Genomic DNA, 9475 nt, shown 5'->3' with positions numbered 1-9475 from the left:
GAAAAGCCATGTGTCCTTAAGGTGTTCTTAAAAAAAGAGTAACCAGAAAGAAATATTTATCTGAAAAGCAGATTTTAACCTCTGTACTGAGGAACCTAGAGATCAGCATGAAAACAACCTAGAAACCAACCAACCAACCAAAATAAAACCACCTGATTTATGCAACTATCATGTGTGCTTTTTTTTTTTTTTTTTTTGGTGCCATAACAGTAAAGGAATGGGAGTTGAAGTATATTTGGAGTAAGAATAGAACTGTAGATGAAGACAGAGCTAGAGGAAAAAAATATGAAGAATTCAAAGGAAAGCCAACCATATCCTGGGCTGCATCAAAAGCAGCATGGCCAGCAGGTTGAGACAGGTGATTCTCCTCTCTGCTCTGCTCTCATGAGACCATGCCTGGAGCACTGCGTTCGGCTCTGGGGCCTCCAGCACAAGAAGGACATGGAAGTATTAGAACGAGTCCAGAGAAGGGCCACAAGGATGATCAGAAGGCTGGAGCACCTCTCCTACGAAGACAGGCTGAGGGAGTTGGGGTTGTTCAGCCTGGAAAAGAGAAGGCTCCGGGGAGATCTTACAGCGGCCTTCCAGTGCCTAAAGGGGGCCTACAGGAAAGCTGGGGAGGGACTCTTTGTCGGGGTTTGTAGTGACAGGACAAGGACAATGGTTTTAAACTAAAAGAGGGCAGATTTAGATTAGATATTAGGAAGATATTCATTACTATGAGTGGTGAGGCCCTGGAACAGGTTTCCCAGAGAAGCTGTGGGTGCCCCATCCCTGGAGGTGTTCAAGGCCAGCCTGGATGGGGCTTTGGGCAACCTGGTCTGGTGGGAGGTGTCCCTGCCCATGACAGGAGGTCGGAACTGGGTGGTCTTTAAGGTCCCTTCCAACCCAAACCATTCTAAAGTTCTATGAAGTCTACATGTGTGTGTGTGGGGGGGGGGGAGGAAAAAAAAAAAAAAAAGAAATGTATCGCGTTGTATCATTTCCAAACACATTACCAAAGACATTACCATATTCTATGGTTCTATGATTCTGTGATTCTGTGTTGAAAACTCCAAGCCCTATACTGTTGTATTATATGGCAGGAAAAATGAATAATTAGTAAAGTTCAGATAAGGGCTTGTCATAGGCAGAAGACAGTAGCACAGAAAGAAAAAACAAATCACAAAGCAAGCAGAAAGAATAGCAACAGTATGTATGAAGGGCCACTGCTTTGCCTTGAGCAGTCTGCAAAGGAAAAAAAAATGCAGTTAATTAAAGCCAACTTTGAATAATATGATGCTAAGTCAATTACTGATAGAATAAGATGGTTGCATTTATTACTGTTCTTTTTGCTATTTATTATTGGGTTGATTCCTGCCAAGTGATCTTTCTATTTGATATAGTTTTCCCACACCTTTAAAACATCACCTTTCCTGTTATTGATCCATAATAGCATTTTCAAGCACCTGTATCTGCCTATAGATTATAATAGCAAGAAAAACATGCAGCATTACTTATCCAACTAAACTTTTTGTTGGGTTGTGCATTTTTTTTTACTGTCTCATAACAGTATCAGGTCCTGCGTATACTTCTGTTTTTCATTCAGGCAAGTACTTGTAAGAATTAAAACAAGCTCACTTTGTGAGACTGCATGTAAACCGGGAGAAAAATCTTGGTTATAGGCTTCTTCAGGGCACGCACAGACAGCTGTGTATGCTCAAAAGCTGTGTCTATACGGTAGAAATAGCCAGGATCAGAAAGGCAGACAAGCAGTGAGACCGTGGGATGGAGGAAAAGGACAGGAGAGGCTTCTTTTAGATGAACTGCTCTCCGAAAAGTGAGAAAACTGGCCCCTCTTGTTCCATAGTGATTTCAGAAAAACAGTGTTTTGCATGCATTCATTGCAGCACAACTGAATTGCCATTGGGAAGTTCCTGACTTTCCAAAGGCAATAATCCAGAAAGATTTCTAAATGCTTGTGTGAACCTGGGAGCAATATAATTTATTTGCCCAAATCCTGCATGTGAAAAGCAATACCTCAACACATAAGAAAACCATCTTCATGTAATTTATGCTCTGTGAGGTAAAGAAATATCTTCTGGTTGTGATCAGTTTTAACAGCATCATGCCAATCTGAAAGATTGATGCACAGTTTACAAATTCTGTCATGAATACCCAGTATCTGCCCACTATTAATCACGCTCCTATACCAAAATCAGGGAAATAATCTAAAATTCCTGATGAACAGGAATCGTGTTTCAATAATCATTTCATTTGTGGTAGCCACTGTTATATGCATAACTGCTCACAAAGAATAGAGAATGTGAGCCCCCGAAAATTATGAATTTATCAGCTTTCCAGGGATAAAGACTTCTGTTTTTTAGCTAGAGAAGGCATGTGTTTATTTGCTAATGCTAACCAAGACAAGATTCATATGGGCCTGTGTTCTCTTCACAAAAGAGAAAGACAAACCACTGCAGATGGATTATATATGAAATACGAGAGCCTTCAAGCTGTTACGAAGCGTATTCTGAGAAATGAGCCTTGTCACAAGTGCTTCACAAAAATCCTCTCCAGCTGAAAAATGACACCATCAGTCTTTTGCCACTCTTTAAAGAACTTGGTTCTTTATGTACTTTGTTTCAATAACCTTTAAGTGGTAATAAAACCACTGACAGAAAGTCTGAGGCATGATGCCATGTCCCCATACCTGTATACTGTGTGAGGAAGAGCAGAATGAGGTGCTGATCAAAAGGAGGCAACGTGGACAGTGGAAGCAAATATTCTTCCAAGAAAGGACACCGTGTAAGAATCACATCAATAGTTTTTCTCCTTCCGCTTCCCTTCACCCACAAGTTATTATTGGATTTTTGGTGGAGGGAAATTTTTTTATTCCGGTCTTTCCATGTGCATGCCCAACTCAGTTCCTTTTCAGAACAACAGAGGTTCAAACCTTGATGAATAAGCATACAAAAAGAATTGAGACTACAATGAAAGCTTCTCTTCAATGACAAGAAATAAAGCCGGCAAGCTGAGCTCAACTCCTTTGCCATTTGCTGTAAAACTCAACCCCAAAATTTGTTCCTAATAGCCTAATGGGCAGCCTTCACTAACCATTCCTACATCTTGACTCAGTTTGCAAGCGTGAGTCAGCAGCCCAAACAGGAACGCAAGCTGCAGCAAGGACCTGAGCAAGCACTTGCTGGGATGCACTTTTAGCCAAGACTGAACAGAAACCAGACAGGGAAGAAAAACTGTTCACCTAACTTCATGTTCTAATTTCATCTAATTTAAACATCCCTGTGGGAAGATCTCAACCTGCCAGCCAACAGTACTCCTCAACCACAGTTCACTACAGAAACCTTATTTATGTAATAACTGAAAAATACATGTGGATATTAGGAAAACCACCAGATTCCTTTACGCATATAATAAGATTATAAGACTGTGGGAATGATGTGGTCTAGGGACCACAAGAAGGAGTGGAAAAGGAAGAATGGGTCTGTACTTTAACCAATGCATGGGTTACAAGCCAGCAGCTGCTGCAGTTTCACTGCAGTCATTTGCCCCAGGTCGGGGGATAGCACTCATTTACAAGGTACCAGTACATCCAGGATTTCTAATTATCATCTCAGAAGTAGTCTATATAGAGTTATGAAATATCTATGAGATGATGGAAATGAGTCTCAAGAGCCAGGTGTTAATAGGTATCTTTAGGGAGAGATGCATTGTTCCTTTTCAGGTGCCATAGCACACAACTCCAGCTACTGGATCACAATATATGTATCCAAATTATAGTGTAGCTAACGGCAGACAAAAGCATTTTAAGGGGCAGGTAATAACTTCAACAACCGAATTAATAAGTCCCTAATTGCAGGTATCAGGAAAAATTTTAAGAGCTGAAACATCCTAGCAGTTAGTGGTAGACAACCTGTGTACTTTGGAAACTATTCAGTCTGAATTATTTCCATTTTTCATTTCTCCGTTGCTTTAGCTTTCCGTGATTAATGCATTTCAATCTTCCCAACCTTTCTCAACCCTACGAAACAATTCATTCTGTCAGCACTAATGCATGTTGTTAAATTCGCATAATGCTGTAACTCTTCTCTGAAAACAATCAGAAGGGGTTTATCACATTACCTTTCAATCTTTTTGAGCTGCTTTTGTTTGGCAGAGAAACAATCACGTTTCCATATTGTTTCCTTGCACTCTTAAAACACATGAAATTGCAAGTCTTGCCTTTTCCTCTGCTTTCTGCTCATTTTCCATGTCACCAGCCCTCCCCATCACATGAGATTGAATGATTTCAGGGTCTCATTTTTGTTTCCTTCATGTCTTTGCTCTCTTCGCTGAATTATCCCAAGCACATTGCAGTTGCAATGCAAGCTCCACATCAGCTTCCTGGGTGGTTTTCTGCAACTCATTTGCTGCAAAGCCTTTATGGTCGTGTCCGTCCCCCCCCCCCCCCCCCCCCCCCCAGGGTCCATGGGTCATAAACACCTTTCATTTTCTGATGTTTCATTCCTTGGAAGTCTTGAATCACAGCACTTTCTAGGCAGGAAAGTCTGGCCCATTAGAAGACATTTCTCACGTGTCTCCTACTTGTCTCAGAGCCATCATCAGACTTCCTCAACCCATCTCACAGGGCCACACAGCCCTGCTGGCTGAGACCTCCAGCAAATAAAATGAAGCCTCTTTAGTCCTCTCCCACCCAGATTCCTTCTATAGTAAATAACAGGCTTCTCTGGAAAGTCCTCCTGCTTCCTGGGCCCAGTTCCTGAAGTCAGGCCCCTTCCTTCCTCAGCATGGCCTACAGGGACCTGGGAATCAGGTCAGGTTTCCATCAGCCCCTCCAGCTCACCGGGATCAGGTCAAAAGACCTGAACACCTCCTTGGTCTCACCTGATGGAGCCTTCCCTGAGCACAGCATGGTGCCTTCCTGGCTGGGTGTTACTAACACCTACGTGAAGCTCTCAGGTCCCACACAGAGCTGCTGGAACACCTCCCTCCCAAGTCCACCTTGAGCAACCTGGAACAGGTATGGGGAGGCCAAAGGGACTGTCTCTGGTCTATGTGGGGCTGTAAATCCTGGTCACACCAGGGGAGACGCTACATCTCCCAAAGGGGATGCTTTACTCCCAAAGGGAGTTGACTTTTTGAGTGACAAATGTTTTCTAAATCTGTGAATGGACAAACCTTTCAACATTTTCATGTTCTCATTTTTCATTAAACCTCCTCCCCTTTCAGACCACACACAAAGTGTAGAGAATTAGTAGGATATCAACAAAATATTTTTAACCAATATACAATTTCTCTTGTCAAAACAAAATATAATATATATATATACCTGTGGAACTGCAGGGATTTTTAGGCTTTTCTATCAGAAAAGGTCTCTTTCTTGCATTAGCTAATTCAAGATACCCTTTAAATAGTCCTCCAGAGACTTCAGTTCCTTTCTATTACAGTTCATCTGCCGTCTATGGCTTTGCTCTCATGAAAGATTAGTAGCTGCTAAGGTCACGGGTCATTATGATCATTTAATCTGACCTGCGTAGCATAAGCCATCAAATGTTACCCAGTAATTCCTGCACTGAACCTCATAAATTGCAACCAAAAGGTCATATATCTTTTAGCAAGAAATGTTTTCTTGATTTAAAGGCAACTAATGAGGAGTCTGCCTCAGAAATTTGTTCCACTGTTTATTTATCCTGACCTTTTACGAGTTTTTACTAACACTGATTAGATTTTTTTCAATGAACTATTTTGCACTAAAGAAATTTGAGCATTGTTAAAGGAATGAAAACTTTATGAGATAAAGTGTTTACAATATTTAAAAAAAAAAAAAAAAAAAGGAAATACTTAACATACCCATCAAAGCAGTAGACTTTTTGTTCCAGTTTGCTTTCTGGATATATCTTATTCTCTGGATATCAGGACAGTTTGAAAACCAACTTCCTGACTTTACATGTATAAAGCTAGGCAGCAGCCATACCTCTCATGATGCCTTAGACCAAACTTCCTCAGGAACACTGAGGAACCCACCTTCCTCAGGTTCACTATCCTAAATACTAGCAAAAATCCTACAATCTATATCAGACCTATGATCCTACTTACCATAATGCCCATTTGTGTTTGTACACCCTGTTTTTGGAGATATGGCTTTGACCCTGGGAAACATACCCATTTCTTTCAAATAAGCCACCCAAAATAAATTCACCTGGCAGAGGCAATCCATTAACTTTCTGAAGAAGTGTTTGATAGTTGTCAACAGATAGACAGCGAGCCAGGAAGGTCCTGGTGATGTAAAACCTGAACTACACTGATTAACTTGATCTAGCAAAATAGTTCAAAGTAGACATTGAAATTTTGAAATGTTGAGTTGTGGTTTTGGCTTACTTTACATCAAATTTCCCAACAAACTATCTTTCTCAGAGACTGAAATTTAGGTACAGTAGCAAGAATTTATCACAGTAGTTTTGACATGATCTTCTAATAACTAATTTCTTTCCTGTCTCTAGCATAAACTACAACCTTCTAGATAGAAAAAGCTGAAAGTCTTCAGAAGAGCTCTTTTCCAACAGGTAATATTTTCTATAATCTGGAATGTTTCATAAAATGATGCATCAAATATTTTCAAAGAAAGGAAAACATTCAGATGAGCTTAATTTCTGTTCCAGAATAGTATATCAGCTTTGTGCATTTTGAATATATTTTATTTTGTAAATAGTAATTTATACAAATAATCAAAAGTAAAAAAGATATTTCAAAACAATATGCAAGGAAACTTTGACTCTAAGCTTTGTTTTTGCAAATATTTGTAAAGATATTTTTGATTCTGCAGCAATATCAAATTTCCATGTAATAAAATCCTCTAAAAATCATAATTTCTGACCTCATTATTACTATATTTATCTATTGATAATAGAAATTTGGATGATGTAAGCCTCACAAACTCTCTCACATACATCTGATGGTTGAGGAAAATGGAAGTCACTTCTTCAGATTCTTGCTTAGAGGTTTTTTGGACAGGCAAAAGATTTCAAGTACACTCTTCATCTCTCTACATTGAATGTATAAGGGCAAGTGTGCTTTTGGTCTTGCCATCTCTGCTCAGATGCTAGGCAGAGACAGGGTGAGGCCAGGTGCCCATGATAAGACAGGATGCAGCAGCAGGATGTGACACACAAGCTGTGAGTCCATGAACACAGTCCACAAATTAGAAAAATAACTTTAGAAAATACCAACCTAAGTTAGTTTTAAGCATTTTTTTTCATCCTTATGCATTACATATTTTAATTCTGCTGTGGTAGTAAAACATCAACAAACTGAAAACTCTTTGCTAAGTGCTGGGAAAACATGATAAGTGAAAGTACTACACCAAAAGCGTTCCCAGCTTAAAAACACAGAGAGCAAGCAGATTACAAATGATTACAGAGAGACTATAAATGCACACAGCATTAAGTCAGTAAATGCCCTCTGGTTGCAGCCACTACCATGTTGGACTTATTTGTCCTTTCAGTTCTCTTGGTCTCTTTCAAATGACTTTGAATGGGTTTGTTCCTGCATGACATAGGTGTGAGTATCAAGGAAATGATGTTCTTTGTGTTTTAGACCAGAAGCTCAGAGGTGATTTTTGCAGATGTCAAGCAGTGACAATTAAAAGTGAACACTGAAATGAAATCCCTGACATGCTGAAGATTATAAGGATAGACCTCTCATTTAGCAGCAGATTTTCGTTTCTGTGTCTGATACTCCTAATGGCTATTATACTAAGCACGTCACTCTCACAGGGTCTATTGTTAAATTTGAATAGTAGGTATGAATTCAAGCATTTTCAAGAATTTCCTGTTTTTTCGGCAGTTCTTTTTTTTTTTTTCTTTTGTAAATGAGTTCTGTGTGGGTTTTTTGTTGTTTTTTTTTTGTTTGTTTGTTTGCATTACAGTTCTCATTTTCTGTTTAAGAGCTTATTGAAAACAGTAAGTGAATAAAGTTTATGTCCCATTCTGACTTTTGTCTTGTTTTGTTGACCTTGAATCAGAGCAAAAGCCTGTTTAGCTGAGAATCCATTATAGAATCATAGATCATAGAATGGTTTGGGTTGAAAAGGACCTTAAAGATCATCTAATTCCAACCTCCCTGCCATAGCCAGGGACACCTCCCACCAGACCAGGTTGCCCAAAGCCCCATCCAACCTGGCCTTGAACACGTCCAGCGATGGTTGCCTTTCCAGGCAACCTTTTCGAGTGCTTCACCATCCTCATAGTCAAGAACTTCATAATACCTAATCCAAATCTACCCTTTTTAGTTTAAAACCATTACCCCTTGTCCTGTCACTACAAACCCTGATAAAGTGTCCCTCCCCAGCTTTCCTGTAGGCCCCCTTTAGGCACCGGAAGGCTGCTATAAGGTCTCCCCAGAACCTTCTCTTTTCCAGGCTGAACAACCCCAGCTCCCTCAGCCTGTCTTCGTAGGGGAAGTGCTCCAGCCTCTGATCATCTTCCCCTTCTGGACTCATTCTAATAAGTCTAAGACCTTCTTGTGCTGGGGGCCCCAGAGCTGCACACAGTGCTCCAGGTGGGGTCTCACCAGAGCAGAGCAGAGGGGGACAATCACCTCCCTCGCCCTGCTGGCCATGCTGCTTTTGATGCAGCCCAGGACACAGTTGGCTTTCTGGGTTGCAAGTGCACCTTGCCAGCTCATCTCGAGCTCCTCATTAGCCAACACCCCCCAAGTACTTCTCCTCAAGGCTGCTCTCAATCCATTCTCCACCCAGCCTGTATTTGTGCTTGGGATCGCCCCAGCCCAGATGCAGGGCCTTGCCCTTGGCCTTGTTGAACATCATGAGGTTTGTACAGGCCCACCTCTCCTCCAGCGTGCCAACCACACCACACAGCTTGGTGTCATTGGCAAACTTGCTGAGGGTTCACTCAATCTCACTGTCCATGTCACCAACAAAGATGTTAAGCAGCTTCTCACCTCCTTGTTGGTGAGAATGAGGTCTATCCATGAGAAGGGTCCACAAGAATTTTTACTGAGAAACCAACTTTTGACCAACCCAGAGAAATAACCCTTCTGTTTCTCAAAGTGTCAGTAGAAAAGCTACCTCACTCCAGAAATGCTGATTTGAAGTAGGGTGCCTCAGCACAGGATCCTGCAGTTGTTTGACCGATGATCCTTGCATTGTGGTGGCTCCAGCAACTTCTCTAAACATCATATCTTGTGGATGTGTGGTGTTTTCCAGGTGCAAATAGCACCAGAGTTGCCCTGGCACAGAGCTGTTAGCCACAGCTATAACACAGACATGACAGTAAAGCCTGCTACTGCCACCACCCTCGTTTATTCAGTTTGACTTTGGGGACTTCCCACATTATCTTCTCCAAACCCAGCACCATGGTTTACTAATCCAGTCCAAGCTCTTACTGTCAGGAGGTGAAAGTGCTGTTGAAACACAGTCTTTCCCTGTGAAAATCACTGCTCTAGTCAGTGACACTAC

At 41.1% G+C, this 9475-nt stretch overlaps 1 long non-coding RNA gene across 1 annotated transcript; it reads left to right on the top strand.

Moving 5' to 3' along the window:
* The first annotated feature begins 4434 nt into the window (after positions 1-4434).
* Positions 4435-8319, top strand: LOC308200757. The gene is made up of 3 exons (XR_013955781.1): positions 4435-5020; positions 6501-6563; positions 7594-8319. It is a non-coding gene; the product is annotated as an uncharacterized lncRNA (long non-coding RNA).
* The last annotated feature ends 1156 nt before the right edge of the window (positions 8320-9475 follow it).

This window comes from Anser brachyrhynchus (genome assembly GCF_964034855.1).
Source record: "Anser brachyrhynchus genome assembly, chromosome: 1".
NCBI classification, from domain to species: domain Eukaryota; kingdom Metazoa; phylum Chordata; class Aves; order Anseriformes; family Anatidae; genus Anser; species Anser brachyrhynchus.
This window is presented reverse-complemented; position numbering and strand designations above follow the sequence as displayed.